The sequence below is a fragment of the Lathyrus oleraceus genome, chromosome 1 (assembly GCF_024323335.1).
Source record: "Lathyrus oleraceus cultivar Zhongwan6 chromosome 1, CAAS_Psat_ZW6_1.0, whole genome shotgun sequence".
Taxonomy (NCBI): Eukaryota; Viridiplantae; Streptophyta; class Magnoliopsida; order Fabales; family Fabaceae; genus Lathyrus; species Lathyrus oleraceus.
In genome coordinates, this window is record NC_066579.1 from 71,167,914 (window position 1) to 71,194,597 (window position 26,684).

A 26,684-nucleotide genomic window follows, 5' to 3' on the forward strand; every position below is an offset into this window, starting at 1 on the left:
TATATATATATATATATATATATATATATATATATATATATATATATATATATATATATATATATATATATATATATATATATATATATATATATATATTAGCACAAAGTTGAAGATGATGGAAAATAAGAGAGAGAACTCTAACTAACTTTGATAACATAATTGATAAAAAAAATAATTACACTACAAAATATATTTACATACTGAATCACACTTAATTTATATACTATCAGAATCACCTACTAAATATAATGCAAATTACTCTAAATGCAACTAAAATGAATCTGAATTACAACTAACATCACCCCTTAATTCATATTCAGTTATCTAAAATCAACAACATCAATTTCATCTCTCAAATGAATAAAGTGTTCAGTCTTGATTGTTTTGGTCAGAACATCTGCAAGTTGCTTCTGAGTGCTACAGTGAATAACTTCAAGCACTCCACTATGAACTTGATTTCTCATAAAGTGAAACTTTGTGTCAATGTGCTTGCTCCTTTCATGCAACACTGGATTCTTGACAATGCTTATAGTTGATTTATTATCAATCATAAACTTCACAAGCTTGTTCACCTTGACCTTTAGATCCTACAACAAGTTCATAATTCAAACAACTTGACAAACTAACAAAGCAACTGCAATGTACTCAGTTTCACAGGTTTACAATGCAACCACTGGTTTCTTCTTGGAGCACCAAGAAATGGAATCTCCCAGATACTTGAAAAAATATTCATAAGTACTTCTTATGTCAACTCTGTCTCCACATCAATCAGAGTTTGAATAGCATATCAGCTCTGAATCAGATTCAACACCAGAAGAGAACAAAACTCCATACTTAGAGTCCCCCTTAATATACCTCAGTATCATGACAGCGACTTGGTAATATGACCACTTTGGTTTGTTCATAAACTTACTCATCATTCCAACTGCATAGCAGATGTCAAGTCTGGTGTTACTGAGATATCTCAATGAGTCAACCAACTATTTGACAGTTGTAGCATCTACATCATCACCTTTAACATCAGAATCCAACTTGTGATTTATTTTAGGAGGTGTGATTGATGACTTGCAATTTATTAGCTCAAATCTCTTTAGAAGCTCAAGTTCATACTTCAGTTGATAAAAAATTATACCCTTATCAGAGTATAAAATCTCCATCCCTGGATAATATACCATATTTCCTAGATCAGTCATCTCAAACTCATTCATCAGCACCTTCTTGAACTTAGCTATCTCATCTGAACAACTCCCTGTTAGCAATATGTCATTAACATAGAGACACACTATAATCATATTGTTATCAGATGTATGCTGAACATAAACACCATACTCTATATAACATTTTCTAAATCCTTGAACCTTGAAAAATGAATCAATTTTCATATTCAAAGCTCTAGGAGTTTGTTTCAGTCCATACAAGACTTTTATGCAACTTGTACACCATCCATTCCTGATCCTTTTCCATAAACCCAGGAGGTTGTGACATATAAACTTACTCTTGTAAAGGACCATTCAGAAATGCAGATTTCGCATCTAAATCTATCAGAGACCAATTTCTATTAGCAGTTATAGCAATCACCAATCAAATTGTTTCATGTCTAGCTACATTTGCAAACACCTCAAAGTAATCAAATCCATATTTCTATAGAAATCCTCTAGCTACTAACCTTGTTTTGTGTTTTCTAATTGATCCATCTGGCTTCAGTTCCAACTTGTAAACCCATCTTATACTTATGGATTTCTTGTTCTTTGGAAGCTCGGTTATCTCCCCAGTATTGTTTCTTTTTATAACATCAAGTTCTTTTTTCATGGCCTTCAACATAATGCTTCAATTTTGTTCAGGAGAAATATAAGCATAAACATAACTTTTCGATCATGCTATACCTAGTTTCTGCATCATTTAAAACCCTACTGAGGTAGTAAATGGCTCTTTCGACACCATTATCATCCTCTTGTGCTAACATGCTCCCTAAGGTTTTATCAGATGCAGATATGTATAATCTCATACTTTTATTTCTACAAGGTGGCGTCAAAATTGGTGGATGGCTCAAGTACGCTTTGATCTTATCGAACACCACTTGCTGAGCTTTCCCCCATTCGAACACTTCCTTGTCGAGTCGAAGCAAAGGTGAAAATGCTTGCGTCTTCCCACTAAGGTTTGAGATGAATCTCCTTAGCAAATTGATCTTGCCCAGTAGTGACTGCAAACCTTTCTTCGTTGATGGTGCTTTCGCTTCCATGATGGCTTTGGTTTTATTCTGGTTTACTTCGATCCCTTTTTTATGGACCACAAAACCTAGAAAATCCCCAGCCTGCACACAAAAAGCACATTTTAGAGGGTTCATTTTTAGACCATATTTTTTCATTCTTTCAAAAGATATTCGAAGGTGGTCTATATGACTTTTCCCTGAAATAGACTTAACAACAATATCGTATGTATATATATATATATATATATATATATATATATATATATATTTGCATAAAAGTTTCTATGAAATCATGGAAGATCGAATTCATCGCCCATTGGTAGGTTTGTAACACCCATTTTTCTACCCCAAATCATTTAGCATATAATCAGAGTAAATAAGTACGCATATAAAGAAAAGGGCGTCACATCGACGTTTTCGAAACTTAAAACTTTCAAAAACCAACAATACACCTAGTCATTCAAAATAACACATTTCATCATGAATATTCAAGCAATATGCGTTCACAGCGGAAAATAAAGAATACTCATGTATTTCATAATATGACCCATGTCCCATACCATGGTCATCTTCGAATAAAATAAAACAATTAATGACATAAAGCATATCAAAATAAGATACGAGTTCAATACCACTAATCTACCCAGTGTTACATGACCAGAGCATTGACTCATTACCTACTTTCGAACTAAATACGGAAACTCTCCAGCTATTCTTGAGCGAGTTACCGTCCCCCTACTCCAGCAATACTACTCTATAGTATCTGCACGATACCCATGTAAAGGTAACATTCAAACAGAAAGGGTGAGAATTCCAAAATCATTATGAAATAGCATAATAAGGCACAATGAATTAAAACACAATTTAAGAATTCATCACACGTGGTATAATCACGTCAATAATATTAACCAACAAACATCTCACATATTTCAAACGTACATCACATCCACATCAATACATGCATTCAATGATCACATAATTATAGACGACTCTATGCAAGACAATGTGACTCTATGCATGTGGTACCTCAATGTGAACTCAAAGTTTCACCGCTTTCCGATTCAATATCTAGAATCCAAGCCACGCTTCCGATCCGGACAAGACCAAAGGCCTACGTCTGTTTCCAATGAAGGATCACCGCTTAATACTACGCCTAATCCCAATTAAGGATTAACGTCTGCTACATCTGTTTCCAATGAAGGATCACCGCTTAATACTACGCCTAATCCCAATCAAGGATTAACGTCTACTCATGTGAACCCACAGTTTCACCACTTCCACAATGAAGTCAACCATGCTATGAATGAATGCACACATACCAACACATATGCAATTAAGACCATCTATATACCGTCTTAACATCCCACATATCACCATGACTCACAATTGGTACATATACACATTCATCACAACACATCAATTACGATTACATGTACACATCCATAACCATAAATCATTCACAATTCAATAATGTTATACATACACATTCATACAATATTTTATTCACCAATATATGCCAACCATCAAATAGGTACACATAGATTTCATTCCAAAACGCACACAACAATTAAATATCAATTTTTCAATATTATAACAGTGTTAACCGGTTAACGCCCTGGGTTAACCGGTTAACGCAAAACAGAATGCACTCCTAGGCAAATTTTAACAGTGTTAACCGGTTAACGCCCTGGGTTAACCGGTTAACGCAAGACAGAATGCAATTTTTCATAAATCGTAACAGTGTTAACCGGTTAACGCCCTGGGTTAACCGGTTAACGCAAAACAGAAAGCTGTTCCTGCGCTAACACGAGGGCGTTAACCAGTTAACGCAAAACAGAAAGTTGTTCCTGCGCTAACACGAAACAGAATGCAGATTTCCCCGCATTTTTCATCGTTGGAGGACTTCCGGACCTCCGATTTCGATTCCGTAAAAAGCTACACGTTCAGAAAATCATGACTCATCCAAATATATATTCATTCACAGTTTTAGCATAATTTAATCATCACAATTCAAGAGTATTTATCAAGACCTAATAATTCCAAAACCATGCCAATTAAGGATTTCAACCTAAAACATGTTCCTACCCATTGACCCAATCATACTAACCCACAATGATAAGGATTTCCCCCCTTACCTTGTCAATTTGATAGAAACCTTGACTCCTTTCGCTTTTCCTATCCTCTTTCTCTATTGCCTTCAGTGCTCAAGTGAATTCTAATTCTCACTTCCTTCACTCTTACTATTTATAATAGTATTCTAGTTGGGCTTAACTCCTCTAATTTACTCACTAGGCCCAATAATACCTAATATTTAAATACCTCCATTTAAATTTAAATATTAACCACTCACTATGCAACCAAGTTAATTAATTAATTCAATTATTTAATTATTTCTCATATCCACTAGATAATGAATTAATACACCAATTAATTAATTAACACTCTACATGATTAAATTAAAATTATAATAATAATAGTATAATAATTCAATACTAAAAAAAAATGGGCTGTTACAAGGTTTCCCCCGCATTTTTTAAACCGAAAGGCATCACTACCCATTCATAGGTGCCTAAGGCTCCAGGGCAACGAAATGCTGTTTTGGGGACATCTTCTTTGGCAATGAATATTTGATTATACCCAGAATACCCGTCAAGCATGCTTAGATATTTGTAACCTGCAGCGGAATCGACCAACATTTCCGCCACCGGCATTGAATATTCATCTTTTGGGGTTGCAATATTCAAATCTCTAAAATCTATGAAAACCCTTAACGTACCATTCTTTTTTACCACCGGCACAATGTTAGCTAACCATTTGACATACCTGGAAGTACGAATGAAGTTACAACGGAGAAGTCTTTCAACTTCCTCCTTGATTTTCGACAATATCGCTGGGGAAAATCATCTTGGATTCTGCTTCACCGGCTTCTTTCTAGGTTTGATCGGTAGTTTCAATTCGACCAGCTCCCTGCTTAAACCAGGCATTTCATCATAGTCCCATGCGAAGCAGTCTTTAAACTCTCTTAGCAACTGGACCACTTCGATCTTGAGTTGAGGATGAATGTTGGTGTTGATGTAAGTTGGCCTTTTTATTACCCCCCTCTCCCAAGTCCACTTCTTCGAGAGGATCATGAGTGAGCATCTTAATATTGGTCGCTAGCGGGTCCTTCTCGAAACCCAAAGACTCGTAATCATAGATCGCGTCAAGCCTCCGGTCTTGCTCTTCGTCTTGACCTTCGTCAGGTGGTCTTGGGTCAAAGTCTTTACCAGGACCTACTGGTGGAGAAATTTCACTGGCTTCGACAACCATGTTTTTTACTTCGGCCTCTAAGGCCAATTGTTGCTTGTTTTCGGCTATGTAGGCCGAAATCCTCTTTAACGCTGCAAACTCAGTCATCATCATTGAATTCACTTCCCCACCCCGTGGGGTCAATTCCGGATACTCCTAAATATCCAAAGTTGTCTTTGCCCACTACCTCTCTGTCACACCAGAAACCATAGTGAGGGTGGAATGATAAGGAACAGTAGGCGTTATCTTTAGGGGTGGACACAAACTCAGCCGAATCACAAGGGGCTATAGTGGCTAAGTGCTTGTCGAATTGGCGTCTATCGACATGATTGATAGGGGTTTTGAAATACCCCTAATCTGCCTCTATATTTTCAACGATGTCATCTGGACGCCAAATTATAGTCCTCTGGTGCATCGAAGATGGGACGACTCACTCCATGGATCCATTCTCTTCCCAGTAACATGTTGTAGTTTGCCTTCATTTCCACAATCATGAACATTGTAGACCTAATGACCGTTCCAACAGTCAATTCGACTTGGATAGCCCCCAGGGTGGAACTACTTTTCCTTCATAATTGGTTAACACCATATTATAAGGTTTGGCATCAGTGTCATACTTGCCAATTTTTGCCAACATGCGATGGGGCATCAAATTCACAGTCGCTCCACAATCTACCAATATTTTATTAACTAGGATGTTTTCGACTTTTCCGATGATGAAAAGGGGTTTCAAATGGCTCTTCATGGTGTCACTGGGTCTCTTGAAAAAAGCATTCTGCTCCTCGACACAGCCATTGTTCATTATATAGTAACATACCGATTTATGGGCAGTCATTTCCCTTTCGGTAATACTGTCATTATCATCGACTTCGGTGATCCGATCGAATTCTCTGGGAATCACGGATACTACTCCGACCAAAATGTCTAAGGAATCCTCCGAACCATAGTCGAAGTTGTCAGTTAATAACTCATCTTCGGCAACCATCTGATTTTTTCCGTTCGTCTTGTTTGAAATCTTGGGATCTCTTTTGGTGAAGTTAGGGCCATCCTTTCTCTTCACCATCACGTTGGTACTTGATTCAGCCTGGTCCATTTCGCTAGCTTCTCTTTTGTCTCTTCGCCTTCTTTGTTCTCTTCTCCACTAGGATCTCGTCATGGGATTCTTTCCTTTATAGTTTTCAGACACATGTGTGGTCCTTTTGTCGGACCGAAATTCCTGGCGGTAGGCCTGCGATGAACCCCTTTCAACCTCGAAGTTCTGCCACTTGCCATGGCCACGTTTCTTACCCTCAGCCTGCTTGACCCACTTCCCATCTGATCCTTCAATGCTTGGCTTAAAGGTCATGGGTTGGAAGTTTCGTCCAGCTTGCTTAGTTTCACTCAACTTCACCATGGGGCGCCTAGGATCAGGATATCTCCTGGGATCAAAGAACCTTTCTGGCTTACCTGCTTGATTATTATGGATGGCTTTATGTCCATTTTGGTGATTCACTCTCCTAACCCCCTCCAAATTTTGAGCTGCCCTTTTGTCGAAGACAACACTGCACCTGGGGCATAACATAACTTCCGATTTCTTCTTTTGGCACCTTTGGAGGAAGTCCGACAATGTTTCTTCCTCCTGAGGGAAGGCGACCTTGTTGTATTCCTCTTGTTTACCTTCATCATCGGCTTCCATTGAGACTTCTCGAGATACCTCCACCATATTAACTTTCATGTGGATATCCTCAATAATAACCAAGTTTTGGAATTGTTTTTGAAGGCCATCAGTGGCCTTGTCCATCCGAATGAAATTATTAGTGGTTTCTTTAGTGATCATCACTAACTTTGAATTTCCAGCATCCTCGACATCTGAGGCTTCAACATTTTCTTTCTTGATGTCCTCTGTACCCCTTAGGGCCAAACCGTCAAGAGGTGCTTGCTCGGAGTATTCATGTATTTTAACCATGACAGACCTATGGACAAAGTCTTTAGTAACTTCGGTCATACAGAAATCATCAGCAACTTCAATGAAATTCACCTCCTCTGGCTCAGTATAATGAGCTTCATCAATTTGTAGAGGATCGGAGTCGATTTTCATCTGGCTCCATGGCTTATCACCGAACTTCAGTCTTCCCTCTTGGATTGCATTCTGCACCAGATCCCTGAAAAGAAAACATTGAGACGTTTTATGACCCAAAACACTATGGTATTTACAAAACCCTTGTTTCTTTCTTTGTTCTAAAGGGGGTACTTTAGCCCCCGAAGGTACTATCATTTGACCATCTTTAACGAGTAAGTCGAAAATTTCGTCACATTTTATAACGTCGAAGGTATATGTTTTCTTAGGAAACCTGTCATTCTTATCAGGTTCGACATGGTTTTTCCCGTTCGAAGGGGATAAAACATTGCATGCATATGGTGGCCCCTGTGTCAATTCAGCGAGATCGATCTCAATATCATCAAAGTCTGGAACTTCATGACCTGAGTCTTCATGATCTTTCCTAAAATCGACATAGGTTACCCTTTTACCTTTGTTCCTCCTAGCCTTTTCTTCTTTTAAACGTTCTACTTGTCGAACTCTGTCAGCCAACTGTGTCATATCCCTTAGGTATCGAGTATCCAATTTCTTTCTAATCGAATAATTAAGGCCCCAACGGCCATTTCGACCAACTCATGCTCTGGTACTTGCGTGAAACACCTGGCATTGAGTAGTCGAAATCTATTCAGGTAGTCGTCAATTGGCTCAGTGAATTTTCGTCTGACACTAGCCAACTCTTTCAAACTTATCTACGTTTGCCCCATGTAGAACTGTTCATGGAACATTCTTTCTAGCTGGTTCCATGAATGCATCGAATTTTGGGGCAAAGTTGTGAACCATGTGAAAGCATTCTTTGTAAGAGAACTTGGAAAAAAATTCATCCGAAGACTCTCGTTATTTGACATATCTCCAGCTTCGATTAGATATCTCGCCACATGTTCGATAGTAGACTCAGTAGTATCCCTAGCAAACTTGGTGAATTTGGGGATTTTGGTCCTCAGGGGCACATCTGTCTGTAAGACATATTCTGCTAAAGGCGACGTATAATTTGATCTTCTAGGGCCAAAATTTACCCCATTTAGAACCATAATTCTCTTGACTATAGTTGTTAGGTTATTATCTACTGCCACATCATCATGTCGAACTTGCCGTATGATATCATCGACATTTTGATTCCTATTTACCATTAACACCCTTGGTTCCCTAGGTACATGTGGTTCGATCCTAGGAGGTACTACTATACCCCATTGATTTTGTGGGATCTGGTTAATGGTGAGGTCCTCCTCAAACGTGGGCTCTTGATTCTTTCTTACCCAATCCCTAGGCAGGGGACACTTGTGTTGAGGTATACCAAGAAACTCAGACATTCGAGCCACTTGTGTCTTCATCTGTTGATTCGACTGAGTTGTATTCTGAATCAGAGGATTTAGCACAGTGGCCAAAGTTTGAGTTAACATCTGGACCATTTCATGATTACTTTCGTCCATTTGTTGCCTCCATTCCGCCACAGAATTATTGGTAAAAGTGGGTAATTGTACTAGGTATCTTAGACCTAACGTTTGATTGGTTTGACCCGCGTTTATCCCAGACCCTTGTACTGGTGAATTTATGTTAGCTGCCGGTTCCGAAAAAGTAGAACCCATGTTTTGTAGATTATCCATCATTGAAGTTGGCATTTCATACGGCTGTTCTCGACCGCTAAATGGTATTGAAAAACCAGGGGGTACCAACGCCCTATTTGGGAGGTCCCTAATTGGTGAAGGAGTGTGGGGAGGTCCCCTAGGTCCAACGTAAGTCAAAATTGGTTCAGAATGGGAGATCGAATGTGTAGGCATCGAACTCACCATAGACAAAACTATTTCGGACGCATGCGTTGTGCCCGTGTTTGTCCCTATCGAAGAAGAAGGAGGCACTATGTTGTTATTTGACGGATTTTGAGAATTCTGACTTTCTGGCGGATTCGTATTCGCCATCCCCGTCTGTGATTCTCTTCCTATTCGTCGTTCGTCGTTTATGGCTATTTTACCACTTCTTAAAAGCATACAACGACTCTTTTCTCAAACAGAACTTAGCAATAAAAAATGCTACAAAATACGTGACGTTAACACTGGTCCCACCGGGTGTGCCAATTTGTTTACCTTGAAAAATGGTAAACAACCGCTGATCTTCCAAATTTCTAAATTTGGTCACTCATAGGATCGATTAGATTGATCCCAGGACATGTGCTAAGTGTCTCATAAACGTAATAATAATAAATGATCAAACTAAACATCAAATCAGAGTATTAAAGAAAACTAAGGACAAAAGAGTGACTTAAACGAAAAGAAAAGCCTTAAATTAGCATTGAGAACTAGCTTAAATTAGCGTTGAGAACTAGTAAAGAAAAATGAAGTAAACGATGGGAATTGTAAAAGGATTGAAAGTAATCAAAAAGGTTTGTAAGCACTGGAATCTTTAAGACTGTAAGGTAAAAGTTTAAGGTAAGGAAAGGAACTAAGGATCTTTAAACTTGCAAATGACAAAGTAAAAGTAAAGTGTTTGAAAGGAAAGAACAAGGAAGAATATTTCTGAAGAAAGAGTAAAGACAGATTTATAATGCTTTGAAATGATTAAACAATGGTGTAGATAACATACATTCTGCGTTTTACAGTTCTTCTTCACACGAATACTTAGTAAATTTGCAGATTTTGTACACAATTTGACACACACTTTTCTAACACTAAGACCCTATATTTATACTAGATCGAAATAACCGCTTTGATGGTCCTTCAATAACGTCGATACACGTGGCGCCCTGCATGCGAGCGTTCACTCCCTCTGCTCCACGCGTATCCTCGCGGTTTCTAACGAAGATAATCTTCCCTCCTTTATTTAAATTTCAAATCTCTGATCGAAACCAGTTTCTAACCGCTCCTTAAGGAACTTCTCCGAAATTTCAGCTATAAGCTTGATCTTTATCCAATCAGCTAAGCCGATCTACCCCTAGCTGGTCGAATCACTTCTTGGTTGAAACCAGCTGCGCATATTTTCCAATTTTGGTAATTTGGGGTGGGTGTCGAAAATTTGAGCTAACAAGAGGTCACACCCAAATTGAATCACAAATTTGATCAAGTCATCATCAAAATCAATCATCAATTTTGTTGGATTAGGATTTTCACCCCATCAACACCCAAGATCCATTGAGTTTGATGAGACTTGAAGTCAAAATCATCATGATCCAAGGCCAATAGAAGTCCACAAGGTCAAACAAATTTAAAATGTAATTAAATAAAATAAAAATGCATTAAAGGTATTTTTAAATGATTTTTAAAATGGAAATAAAATGGAAAATCCAAAAAGTCCTTTAAAACACCAAATAAATGGCCAAGAACATTATGGAAGGATGAAAATAAAATGAGAAACATATAATAAAATTTTCAGAATTTTAAAATGCAGAAAAGTATTTTTAAACCAATTAAAACAAAGGAAAAAATAGAAAATTCATGAAAAATTGAATATTAATGAAATAAAATGTGGAAAAATAAAAATCAGATGAAGAAAAATAAAAGAGAATTTTTGAAATTATTTTGGGATTTTTTGGATAAAAAATGAAATTACTACAAATTTTTAAAGAAAAAGCAATTTAAAATAAAAAAAAGAATTAAAATCAGAAAAAACCAGGAGCATTGTCACGCCTCATTAATTGACGTGGCAGATTCAACACTCCAAATGATGAGAAACACGACGGAACACGCTGCAATCAGAACACATGATCCAATTTGAATTTAACCAATCAAAACATTTCAAATTGCCAACGTGTCTGGTCCAAACTCAGACCGCCTGAGAAATACTCTGGTCATCTTCTCCGGTGAGCTCTCACTGGAGTTTTATCTTTTGGTAACTTCAAGACACGGGACCACCACAATTGTGATCCTCTTCTCATCCTGAATTCAACCTTATGCCTCAAATTCATTTATGTGAACTAAACAAAGGGAATTTCAAAGAAGTTTCAGAAATAAGCAAGCCACGAAAAATTAAATTAAATAATGAACATGATCAATCAACACCAGATAAGTTATGGGAAAGCATCATATAATGAAGCACTACATTGTGGTAACTTGTTTGAGTTCAAATGATGCTCATAACTACCTTGTCCAGATGGTGATCAGAAGTTGATGAAGCTCGATCTGGTTGGAGAAATTCAGAAAGTCTCAGAGCTTGGGAATTGTTGCAAAAGTTTCAGAGGATGCCGTTGGAGCTAATAGAATCAAGAAATGGATTGAAACGGGCTGAAACTCAAAACACGATAGTTGAATTTTCTGGAAAAACTTCAAGTTGCAGCAAGGGTTTCTTGGCTCTCCAAAGCTTACAAATGAAGGCAATAGCTTCCTCTATTTATAGGGAATGTGATTGGATCCAAATACATGTGGAATGATGTTGAATTCGTGCAAAACAAATTTGATCCATGTGTGTGAAAAGTGTGACTTGAAACTCCTCAAAACACAGCCAAATGATGTGTTTTAAGTGTCAATTAACTTCTGGAGGTTTGTTAAAACATGTTTATAACCAAAACACTTGCTAATTTGGCTTGGAATTGAGTTTAGTCATGATCAAATTTTGGGAAATGGTGATTTCTTCAGTTTCAAGTTACCATGTTCAACTCAATGGGGAATCCTACTCAAGAGGCTTTTTGATCCCATTCTTTTTGCAATGTGTTAACATCATGGCCAGGATTAGAATGAGCCAAGAAAGATTGCATTTGGATGTTTGAGCATAAAGTAATGGTGTGTTGAAGTTGGCATAAAATACCAGTTCCATAACTTAGAAAAACTTGAGTGCTTCATGGCTGAAAATGACCTATAATGTCCCAATGAATTCCATGGCCTTCCAAGCATAATTTGACCTTGGTCCTTGAAGAAAACTTGTAGAGGGTATCACCAATGGCATTGTGCAAAATGAATCAACGTCATATGTTGAAAATTGAAGAAGTTATGATCTTTGAAAGTTGGCAAAAAGTCACTTGAAAATATGTCAAAATTTCACTAAGTCCACAGATGACCTATAATGTCTCCAAACTTTTGATAATCCTCCAAGCATAATTGGCTTTTGTCATGTAAAGAGAAGTTGTAGATGAAGGAGAATAGCGATCCAAAACGCAGCGGAAATTAAAAAAATTCTCCTTTAGTGATCCTTACGAATGGGCATGATCTGTGATAGAATCGTTACCTATTGTGGCGATTGAAACCTTTGATGCAAATCTAAGGAGCGATCACGAACGTTGAATGGTGACAATGCCTCAACTCAGTCCACGCGAACGGATTCCTTCAGTCTCAGTGCTAGCTGCTACGAATGAAGGCTTTGAGTGTGTGTGAGAGAGAGAGAGAGAGAGAGAGAGAGAGAGAGAGAGAGAGAGAGAGAGAAACAAAATTTCATCTGATACAATGCTTCTGCACAAGGGTTATATTTATAGAACCACTTGTGTGGGCTGCAAGCTAAAAATCCCACTTAAGTGTATGTGGCCCATATCTTATGATATACCAAAATCACTTAAGCGCATGGTACCTTACCATATTTCGTATTCTACTTAAGTGCACCGTACCTTACGATGTCCTACAATTCACTTAAGTGCACCGTATCTTACGGTGTTCCTTATTTACTCTATCTCTGATTAATCCGTCCTTTTGTGTGTGACCCTGTAGGTTTTCATGGCATTGAAAATTATATTAAATCATGTATTTAACATAATAGACAGTGAGCGGTATCTAGCAACACGTCACTGCTACCCAAGACACGAAAATGTCATGTGATATGACAAATCCTTTTGTGATAATACTTATGTGTACAATTACCCTTTTGCCCTTATGTCTATATTGAACATAAGGCATAGACCGTGTCATCCTTGTCCAGTTCAATATTGGGCCCGTAGACACTTATCCTGTTACGCAGGATGGGCAAATTCCATCTAGGTCACTCATGTCCCTCAGCATGCTTCGTGGAGTACCCATTAACTGTCTTTATGGTCATCCAGTTACGGACAATATTTGATCAACAATAAAGCACTCAACTCTACATCTAGGGTCCATAGTGGTTTCAGGTCGAAGGGTGGTATACACCACTATCACGATGAGAATAACTTATGACATTTTGCATAACATTCTATATAGTATTCTCATAGCGGGTCAATCCAGTATAAATATTACTCCTAATATTCATACCTATGTTTAAGACTTGATAACTCCTTATCCATGATCCATGAGATGTGATCATCAGTCTATATACATAATAGTCTTAATGCTTTAATGTTATCCCACTTCACAATAAAGCTTAGCTAAGGATACTTTAAGAGTAGTGTCTTTATGTTTAATGGGATCTCATTATTAAGTCACACTTGATACATTAAATTCCATCTAGGTCACTCATGTCCCTCAGCATGCTTCGTGGAGTACCCATTAACTGTCTTTATGGTCATCCAGTTACGGACAATATTTGATCAACAATAAAGCACTCAACTCTACATCTAGGGTCCATAGTGGTTTCAGGTCGAAGGGTGGTATACACCACTATCACGATGAGAATAACTTATGACATTTTGCATAACATTCTATATAGTATTCTCATAGCGGGTCAATCCAGTATAAATATTACTCCTAATATTCATACCTATGTTTAAGACTTGATAACTCCTTATCCATGATCCATGAGATGTGATCATCAGTCTATATACATAATAGTCTTAATGCTTTAATGTTATCCCACTTCACAATAAAGCTTAGCTAAGGATACTTTAAGAGTAGTGTCTTTATGTTTAATGGGATCTCATTATTAAGTCACACTTGATACATTAAATGGACTAGCTATTCTAGGAACTTTATTAAACAAACATAATAAAGAAAAAAAAACCTTTTTATCATTAATAAATAATCCGATACAAGTACCAAAAGTATTGGCCTCTAGGGCTTACACCAACAGTAGATGATGTTGAGAAGAGTCATTTGCGAAAAAGGGCATTTAAAAAGGTTGAGAATCAAATGAGTTGTGATCCTTGGGACTTTGACTTCAACTTGTTGACTTTTAGGTCAAACCTCTTAGAACAAGCTTGTGTATTTGTACTTTCCTTGCATTCCAAAGCACATGGGCGATCATATGAACTCAAAATAAGGTGTCCTTGATTGTCTCTTGATTATATTGCTCAAATCTTAAAGTTACTTGTTGAAGAAGACCTGGAAATAAACACACAAACCTTAGACTTTTCTTGAGAAGTAAGCCACCAAATTTTGAGATGCTTTTGACTTGAGGAGCCCTACCTTGCACAATAAACTTAAGGGAAACAAGACATATTTTTGGTATTTTGATTAATGGTTAGATAAGAAATGAACATAAACACAAAGGTCAACAAAGAGGTACTTGGTGATCCCGGCGAGAAGCAAACCCAAAGATGGATAGGGGAATGGCCAAGATGTGACCTTGTTTGTATGCAAAAGATGCAAATGAGATGTGGAATCTTAGGATTAAAAATTAGGGTATGACATAAAGTAATCAAACTTCTTACAACAATAGCATTGAACCTTCTTCTTGTCAAACTTCTTCTTTCCTTCTTATGTTTCTTCTCATCAGAGTTAGAGACTTCTGAATTCTAATAACCAGCATCATATCTCTTCTTGACTTCTGACCAAAACAGCTTCTGATTCTTCTTACCAAAATATGCTTTTATAGCCTGCTCTACCTCTCTTTCGGAGTTTCTCTCTGTCAGACGCAACTCTTATGCCTCTAGACTATTTTGCAGTTCTTCAATTCTCATGGTGGTGAGGTCTTTATTGTGTTCAATTACTACAACAATATAATCAAACAGAGGAGTAAGTGATCTCAATACCTTTTCGATGATTACTTGTTCAAAGAGAGTCTATCCAAAAGCTTTCATCTCATTTGTGATCAAAATTATTCTGGAGATGTAATTAGGTACCTTCTCATTTTTACTCATGTTGAGATTCTCATATTGCTTACGTAGAGATTGAAGCTTCACCTTCTTCACTGATGCATCACCACCATAACAGCTTACCAGTGTGTCCCACACAACCTTCGTCGTTGTTGAATTAGCGATCTTCTCAAACACATTCATATCCACACACTGATGGATATAAAATAAAGCCTTTTGATCCTTCTTCCTTGCTTCTCTATGCGTGTTTCTTTGTGCTTTAGTTGCATTTGTTGCAACTACTGTGTAACCGTCATTGACGAGATCAAGAACATCTTGGACTCCAAACGTCACACACATCTGATTCATCCATCAATTCCAATTCTTTCCATCAAAGACTAGAAGCTTTGTGTTCAAGCTACTGTTTTCACTGTTCATCTTCGTTATTGTGCAAAACACTCAAATCTCACTAACACTCGTGTTTCTCAATCCCTCATAATCAAGAAATGTGATTCAGTTTCAGTTTTTGAACTTCAATTCACCGTGAATTTAAGAAATGAAATCAATCACACGCGTCTCACGTACACTCGTGTTTCCTGATCTGAATCTGAATCGGAGCTCTAGATACCAATTGTTTGAGCATAAGATTGAAGATGAAGAAGATGATGAAAGAGAAGAGAGAGAACTTTAACTAAATTTGATACCATAACTGAAAAAAAAAGGTTACACTACATAATCTGTTTACAAACTGAATCACACTCAGTTTGTATACTATCAGGACCACCTACTAAATATAATGCAAATTAACTCTAAAAACAACTAAAATGAATCTGAATTACAACTTTTATATATATATATATATATATATATATATATATATATATATATATATATATATATATATATATATATATATATATATATATATATATATATATAAAATTAAATTCGTTGATATTAAGTGTAAGTCTAAAAGACTTACATCAAATCTCAATAATTAATAGGAATAAATCAATCGATCATATAAATAGCATTTAAAAAAATAACTATTTTGTTTACTTCATTTAATATGATAATTTGATTGAATCCTATTAATGGTTAAAAATTAGTGTAAGACTTTCAGACTTATATCTAGTGTCAATGAATCACAATATATATATATATATATATATATATATATATATATATATATATATATATATATATATATATATATATATATATATATATATATATATATATATATATATATTGTTTGGTTGTCATGGCAAAGTATTAATTATGTTAAAATGTGAGTTAAGAAGAAAATGGATTTCTATTTCTTAATGTTTATCTTTGTGAATTTGGCCTTACAACTGTAGATGATGTTAGGTTGCATATACTCATACCATTAATGAACGGTGGATGCATTGCATGTCACAAGAAACATATTTAAGTCACTCAAGGACAGTGGTCCAATACTATTATTCTATAAAAGTAATGACCTAACTTCAAATATAGACATTTAGATAAGTTCTGAAAAAGACTTATATAATATATCATTTATATTCGAACAGTTTTTAGAAGATAGAAGCTACTATTCTTTTTATATAAGGGAGAAAAAAATACACTTTTTTATTTATTTATAAGAAAATTACAATTTATAAATAAAAATCATTTTTGTTAGTAAAAATAATGCATATTTATATAATAAAAAAATTAAATATAAACATCCATTATCCACGTTAATCTTTGGAGCTCATTTGATTAATCTTTGGAGCTCATTTGAATCATACTTAATTCATCGACTCGAATAAGTGACGCGTCGGGTAAGAGTTCAATATTTCATTTCCATAAAAATACTCAATCACTATTTAGAATGATAACTCCCATGAAAATAATGATTACCTATAATATTGCACCATGGATGCCCTCATTGAGAGAGTGATTGCTACTTCATCATCTAAATCCAAGATTCAACCTAAGAACGATCGGTGTAAGTTCTAGAAGTCAACCTACTTCATCTTGGTTGACTTCTCATAAGCTAGTGTGGTTATTCACTTGTATTACATTAAGCTCCTTACATGTGTCTCCTTTAATGACCTTTATGTATTAGACGTTCAATCTCTCTCTTTAACTAGTGGAGACCATTTGTATAAGGTCGTTAACTTTATGATACTTGCACCATTTGTTTGGATCGCTCCCTATCACCTATTTTCTTGGCATATGGGGGTGGAATGGGTCTACTATGATATACTTATTGTAGTATTTTTACCTCTCGGAGTATTTATAGGTGTGAAGTTATCTATCGACTTTTGTGTTGCTTTGAATGTGTTCCTATCTTGGATGGGCTGGATGATTGAATTCCTGTGAGTATTTTGATGATTTAGGTTTCTCAATACTTTGCTCCTTTGAATCTCTTGCTCTTTTACAAGTGTTACTCCCTTGTCCTTTTACATAGCTTTCTATTGTTGCCATGATCTCCTTTATTGAATCTACTAGTTTCTGTGCAAGTGACTCATTAAAATGTCTCGCCTTAAGGGCATTTTGGAAAGCCCCTACGAACTTTTGTTGATTAGGGTGAACCATCTTAATAGTTTCTTCATTAAACCTAGACAAATATTCTCTAAAGGATTCATCATTTCCCTGAAGAATATTAAATAAACTAGTTGTCAAATATATTCTATGCTTGCTCGCTGAGTACCAAAGAATCAACTTCCTGGTGAGATGCTAGTAGTTGGTTACAGAGAATCTCTCAAAGTTCATCTACCAACTTAAAATAGTTTCTTTGAGTTTTCCTGCCAAGAGTTTGCATATGATATAATCTTCTACTCCAACTATGGAGATTTGGGTATTGAGGCATGTGACGTATTCTTGAGGGTCACTTTTTTTTATCAAAGGGTGTTAATGGAGACGACTTGAAACCTTCACGGAAAGAAGCATCCAAGATATCCGAGGATAGAGGTTGAGGATTCAAAAAATCTTCCTTTTTCTCCACCATGACTGATTGTTGCCTGTAGATCATGTTCTTAGATTCGTGATCCCATCTATCAGATACTATAGGTTAGGATGTCTGACTCATCAACCCATAGTATTCTCAAGAGAAACTCGTCTGAGTGTAGTATCGCGTAACAACTGTTATCAAGTCTACACTTGAACAGTCTACACATTACGTCCTAAATAGGCCAAGTTGGGTTAAATGTTCTACGGTTCTCAGCTTCTCGGACCCCCAATTTAGAGAAAGTAATGCATATCCACGACTTACTAGTGTGACATCAGTAACTCCAAAGAGGTATGCACTGAGTGGGGGATCTCATGTTAACTCTTTTAGGACTATTCCTTCAAAGCCAACATTACTATACCACCCTTCTATCTTAGATTGCACTCAAGTTCGGGTTAGAACTTGTGAGTGATATCCCATATTATGAGTTTTCGAGTGATGTCAAAGTTTGTGATAGAAATGTAATTGGATATTATTTCAAAAAGATCTCTAGCATGACATAGCATTAAAATAACAATTGAGAAGAATTTTGCATCATTAAACTATCATTTTTGTGTGCATATTTTGATGTTTTGGATCGACGCATGAGTTGGTGTCTCGATACATGTCTAAATTGTATTTTTGAAATTCAATTTTGGTTCAGCATGAATCGACTCATATGGTGATGTATCGATACATGTGAAATTGTTTTTCTCAAAAATCAATTTTCCTTCAGTATGTATCGACCCATCGATGGTTGTATCGATACATGGCCTGTCAACCTTTTCGTTTTGTGTTTTCTATCAAACATGTATAGACCCATTTACTCATGTATCGACTCATGCTGTATTAAAATTGTGAAAAATTATTTTTCATCCCAGTATGGATCGACCCATACCCTATGTATCGATACATCATGATACATTCATTCTGGCAAACGTTTTTGTTACCAAATGTATCGACCCATTGGGTCATGTATCGACTCATGAGTCAATTTTTACACACATGTATCGACTCATGCATCGCATGTATCGACTCATCCAACTAAAATTTTATGTTATTTTCTGTTATAAGTAGTAAAACATTAATCTTTTCGCATAACACATGAAAACATTTTGAGAGCATTTTTTGTGTGAGCAAGAAACCTGAAAGATATTTTGTCTTCATCATCTTCTCAATCATCTTTTCACATCCAATCACATTGAAACATAATAATAATTGTGCATTGCATCAAGAGATCTTTGAGATAACGTTCAACTGTAGGATTTGTAATCGAAGCTGGGTTGAAGGGATACAAAGGGGGTTTCTATGAAAAACTAGAAGGTTTTCCATCAAGAAAGGATCGTTTCTTGGGGGTTTTCATCAAAGTCAAGTGGATCTAATTCAGCCGTAGCGAAGGGGTTCGGAAATCTGGGAGATTTCGCAAACAAGTAGTGGAGTTGAGGATTGATCATTGATTTTGAGGTTCAAGACTTGATCGGATCGGATCAAGCGGGGTTAAGACAAATTCAACATAATCGGTGGGATTGGTGTTCGTTATTTGTGTTGTAACCTTGTAACCATTTGCAACATTATAGGAAATAAGATCACAATTTCGATTTTGAAATTGAGGGGAGACATACCCACACGCGAGGACGATAGTGGGGAACTTCCTTACCAAACTCTTTGCGTACAATTTTCTACGCTTAATCTCTTTACTTTTCTAGCGAGTTTATCATTCAATTGTGGTGTTAAATTTTCTATTAAATGATCCTACATTGGCAAAAGATTTCTGCATAATTGAAAAATAGTTTTTGTGTTTTTATTTGATAAAATTGCTTTGACAACTCCATTAACAATAAGGATCATTAAACATTACACACCAACTGTTTGATAAAAGTGTTCTGCTTATTTTTGTTCATTGGAATATAGTGATGTGTGTGAATTTAATTAAAATGATTATCCAAGCGTGTTTATTTATTATCGTCATATTGTTATCCATCGGTTTATCGCATGTCCGATTTTCTAGTAGTCGATTCAGAATAGACGAAAATCGATTCGGGATTGCGCTTTTCCGCTAGCCTTTAAAAATCAATTAAAAATTTTAAAATTCGTGATTTATCTGTGGTGATCTATTCACCTCCCTCTCGATCACCTACCACACCGTCTAACAAGTGGTATCAGAGCGCTGGTTCGCTAGTGCTCTGTATCTTCTCGTAACAATATGGCTTCTGAACCAAAGGGGGCTTACAATAGAGCTCCAGTTTTCAAGGTGAAAATTACGGCTATTGGAAAGACTGCATGCGAGTACACATAAATTCCATAGAAAGGAATGTATGGGTTGCCATCCGTGACGTTCCTTTTGAAATTACTATGAACAACATGGAAGACAACATTGTACCAAAACCAGAGGCACAATGGACTGCCGACGATGAAAAGAAGTGGGTGTACGATTGGAAAGCCCGAAACATTTTAATTTCAACATTTGGTGTTGATGAGTATTATAGGGTATCCCATTGTACGACTGCCAAGAAGATGTGGGACGCGTTACATGTTGCCCATGAGGGAACTAATGAAGTTAAACAATCCCGCATAAACACACTTACTCAAGAGTTTGAACTCTTTCGCATGAAACAAGGAAAATCCATCTTCGACATGCAAAAAAGATTTACTCATCTCATTAATCGTTTAAATGCACTTGGGAGCCTATTTCCAATGAACTTGCTACTAATAAAGTGTTGAGATGTCTTAGTAGTGAATGACAGCCTAAAATGACAACTATCAAGGAAGCAAATGACCTTACCACACTCGACATCACAACTTTATTTGGTAAGTTAGAATAACATCAACAAGAACTAACAAGACTTGAAAATTATGAGAAGAAGATTAAAAAGGAAAAGACTAAAGACAAAGAGAGTGAGAAGAAGTCCATAGCTCTTATGGCTTCTAGCTCTAAGTCCTCAAATAAAGAGCAAAGTGATAGTGACTCAAGTAGTGACGAAGACTCAGATGATGAGGAAATGGGACTGTTTGTTCGGAGGTACAACAAATTCATTCAAAGGAATGGAGTAAAGCACTCCGACAAAAATCTCATAAATTTTCGAAGACAATCCAAAATATCTAAACAAGAAGAGAACAAAAAGGATAAGGCAAAAGGATCTTGCTTCAATTGTGGTAAGGTATGGCACTACAAGCCGAATTGTCCTTAACTAAAGAAGGACACGGGAAAAGCTCCACCAAAGAAATACAACAAACAAAGAAGGGTATACATCGCTTGGGAAAGCGATAGTGAATCGTCAAGTGATGAAAGCTCAACTGATAGTGATAAGACGACCAACCTATGTCTCATGACACACATCAAAGACAAGGCTTACCACAAGAGCCTAAACAAAGAAAAGAAAGTAAGACATACCTACTATAATGATTTCTCTTCTATGTCCTTTTCTGAATTAAAAATAGCTTTTAAAAAATTGCATACCGAGGCATTAGTAGCTTTTAAGAGATTATCCTCCGATAAACAAATCTTTTCATTTTTGGAGGGTATAGTCTATAAAATCGAAAAAGACTTAGGGTCTGTTTGAAATACTTTTTAAAAATAGTTTTTATTTTATTTTCAAATATTAAAAATTAAAAAACCTGTTTGATAGACTTGTTTTTTAAAACAGTTTTTAAAAATTAATTTCAATTTTTCAATTTTAAAATCTAAAAAAGTAAAACAGTTTAAAGATGTTTTTGTTTTCAATTTTGCTTCTTAATTGCCAAATGAATTAAGAATAAAAACACACGCAAAACTCATTATTTTAATTAATGGCAGAATGATAATTAATTATACTTTTTTACTCTTTTTTATTTCTTCAATCTCTCACCACTAGCTTGTCACTTCATCTGTGGTTTAATGCATACCCCCACTCCATTCTTCCCTTGTCACTTAACAAAATAATTATGTATTAATTTTTTAAATTATCAAATTCTTTTTAAATATTATAATTATTAATAAAATAAAAATATTTATTCATTTTAATATATATATATATATATATATATATATATATATATATATATATATATATATATATCTTTTTTATTCAAATAGTTATAATATAACCAAAAATCTTTTGATTATATTACATTTAATATATTCAGATATATTATAAAGAAGAAAAAAAAAAAAAACACACACACATATATATATATATATATATATATATATATATATATATATATATATATATATATATATATATATATATATATATATATATATATATATATATATATATATATATATATATATATATATATATATATATATATATATATATATATATAATTACTGTACTTAAATTATTAAATTAATATGTGCATGTACATATTAGCTTGAGTTTTATATTCTCACAAAATATATCATCGGTATTTTAATTTTTATTTCTTAATATAATAAATATGTTTCAAAAATTTAATTATGAAATAATCATTTTTGTTTCTTTTTAAAAAAAATAGTTTTCAAAAATTAGAGGACCAAACAAATTTTCTAATTTTCTAATTTTAAAAACATTATTACCAAACAAATTTTTATGTTATTTTCTTTCTAAAAAGACCTTTTTAAAACTGATTTGTAATACATTTTTTTAAAATTAAAAATAAAAGTGATTCAAACGAGCCCTTAGAATCTCTAAAAGGAAGTATTGTAGAAAATAAAATTGAAAAAGATGATTCATGGCTTTAGAAAGAAATTAGAGGACCAAACAAATTTTCTAATTTTCTAATTTTAAAAACATTATTACCAAACAAATTTTTATGTTATTTTCTTTCTAAAAAGACCTTTTTAAAACTGATTGGTAATATATTTTTTAAAAATTAAAAATAAAAGTGATTCAAACGAGCCTTTAGAATCTCTAAAAGGAAGTATTGTAGAAAATAAAAGTGATTCAAATGATGATCCATGGCTTTGGCATAGACGCCTAGCGCATGTTAACTTCGATTTGCTTAATAAAATTGTGTCCAAAGATTTAGTAGTTGGTCTTCTAAAAATAAAATTTTCAAAAGATCACCTATGTGACGCATGTCGAATGGAAAACAAACGAGGGTGTCCTTTAAATCAAAAAATGTTATTTCTATTTCACGCCCCCTCGAGCTTATCCATATGGACCTCTTTGGCCCTTCTAGGACAAAGAGTTTAGGTGGTAACTACTATGGATTTGTATTGGTCGATGACTATTCTAGATTTACATGGACTATATTTTTACATAGAAAAGACGAAACTTTCTCTGCTTTTACACGTTTTGCAAAACTGTCCCAAAATAAAATAAATTCAAAAATAGTTACAATCTGAAGCGGTCATGGATGGGAGTTTCAAAACTACCTCTTTGTTGATTATTGTGACAAGCATGGAATTAAGCATAATTTTTCATCCCCTCGTACTCCATAAAAGAATGGCGTTGTGGAGCGCAAAAACCGTATTTTAGAGGAGTTGGCTAGAACTATGCTTAGTGAGGACGGTCTACCAAAATACTTTGGGGAAGATGCTATTAGCACAACTTGTTATGTTTTAAACAGAATTTTGATTCTCCCTATTTAAAATAAAACCCCTTATGAGCTTTTGAAAGGGAGAAAACCTAACTTGTCACATCTTCATGTTTTCGGTTGTAAATGCTTTGTTTTAAATAATGGTAAAGAAAATCTTGGAAAATTTGATGCAAAAGCGGATGAGGGTATCTTTCTTGGATATTCTCAATCAATTAAAGCATTTAGAGTATACAATAAACATTTACTTACTATTGAAGAGTCGGTTCATGTTTCTTTTGATGAGTCTTGTCCGAAAAATGTCGGAAAAAGGTACTTCTTTTGATGACGCAGATATATCTTCGGAAGACGTACTCAAGGATGTTGTTAAGGGAAGTGATCAGCCCAAAACAGTGGACATTGAGAAGGAGGAAGATATTAGTCATATAAAAGATGAAGAGGAAAGCTCGGCTGAAGTGAATGATCTTCCATCGGCTTAGAAATCCTCAAGAGACCATCCTATTGACAATATACTTGGAGACATCACCAAAGGAGTGACGACTCGTTCTAAGTTAAGTAATTTCTGTTATCATTTCGCTTTTGTTTCTCAAGTAGAACCTAAAAATACCAAAGAGGCCTTGATTGATGAATTTTGGCTAATGGCCATGCAAGATGAGCTTAATCAATTTAAAAGAAATTATGTTTGGGAACTTGTCCCTCGTCCACGAGACCATCATATCATTGGCACTAAGTGGGTTTTCAGGAACAAACTTGATGAAAACGGAATGATAACCCAGAATAAAGCCCGGTTAGTGGCTCAAGGGTATAACCAAGAGGAGGGAATAGACTATGAGGAGACTTATGCTTCGGTCGCTCACCTTGAGGTTATACGCCTTTTGGTTGCTTATGCATGTGCTAAGAATTTTAAGCTTTATCAAATGGACGCAAAAAGTGACTTTCTTAACGGTTTCATAAATGAAGAGGTATACGTCTCACAACCTTCGGGTTTTGAGAATGATGAATATCTAAATCACGTTTTAAAATTAAAGTGTGCTTTATATGGTCTTAAACAGGCCCCTCAGGCTTGGTATGAAAGACTTAGTAAAAATTTAGTTGATCATGGATATTCAAGAGGTAAAGTGGATACCACTCTTTTCATTAAACATCAAGGAAAGCATATTATTTTAGTTAAAGTATATGTAGATGGTATTATTTTTGGTTCAACTAGCATGCACTTGGTCAAAGAATTTTCTAAGGTTATGCAGGGTGAGTTTGAGATGAGTCTAATGGGGGAGCTAAACTACTTCCTCTGTCTTCAAATTAAGCAACTCGACGAAGACACAATCGTGTGTCAAACAAAATACTGTAGAGAGTTGCTAAAGCACTTTGGAATGGAAGATTCAAAGTCCATCAACACCCCTGTGCCTACCAATAGGAACTTAGACAAAGATGAACATGGTAAGAGTGTAGATGTCAAGAAGTATAGAAGTATGATTTAATCTCTTTTATATCTTACTGCATCTATACCCGACTTCATGTTTAGTGTATGTATATGCGCTCGGTATCAATCGGATTCTAAAGAATCTCACTTAAAAGCTATAAAACGCATGCTTAGATACCTTCACGGGACATCCAAGAATGGGTTGTGGTATTCTAAGGAAAGCGATTGTAGTTTAGTAAGTTACTCCGATTCTGACTTTGCCAGGTGCAAATTGGATAGGAAAAGCACTAGTGGCACATGTCATTTATTTTCAAACTCCTTAGTGAGTTGGCATAGCAAAAAATAAGTTTTTGTTGCTTTGTCAACCGCCGAGGATGAATACGTTGCAACCGGTAGTTGTTTTGCCCAAATTTTATGGCTAAAACAACAATTACTTGATTTTGATATACAACTCAAACATATTCCCATCAAATGTGACAACACAAGCGCCATAAACCTTACTAAAAATACAATTTTACACTCTCGCACTAAACACATTGAGATTAGACATCATTTTCTCCGTGATCATGTTGAAAAAGAAGATGTTGTGTTTGAACATGTTGATACTAAAAATCAACTTGCCGATATTTTTACAAAACCACTCGCAACTGAATCATTTTTTAACATTCATCGGGAGTTAGGAATTCTAGATATCTCAAGTTTGATGTCATAAGAATGAATTTTAGTTATTTATATGTATATCTCACCACTCTATTTGAGATCTCTTTAAGCTTATGAATATGCATCTTCAATGTTCATCGAAAGAGGTAACTTCGTTCCTTTTATATCTCATTGTAAACTTTACCTATGTGTGTACTTAAGTTGTTCCTTTATGAGATATACTCATATGCTTGATAAGTTGTGATTATCTTATACGTGTTCACTTCCAAAAATTTCGTTGATTGCATTAATAAGTCTTTCAATCTAAATGTTAAAGTGACTCATCGATAATTCTTTCATCTTGTATATTCATGTGCTCATAAAACATGTCATATGTTGTATTACATGCATTCATATGTTTGTAAGACCCCAATTTTGACCCTAAGATCCCCCATGGCATCATAACATTGCATTTGCATCTTGCCTCAAGGATCATGGAATCTTGGCTCCTAACCTTTGGGTGGGAACACTTGTGAGTTGGTTTGATATCACCAAGCATTCTTGAATTGTATATTATTGCTTTTCTTACTTTGTTTACTAACCAAAAGCACAAAAATATGTCACTAACATCTTTGATTTTGTAGCTTGAGCAATCATAAGATCCAAGGCTCCTATGAGACCCTATGCTCATTGATATGGCCAGGTGAAGGTGAAAGCAAGCATGAAAATGGTTCCAAAGCTCTCATTCATCATATA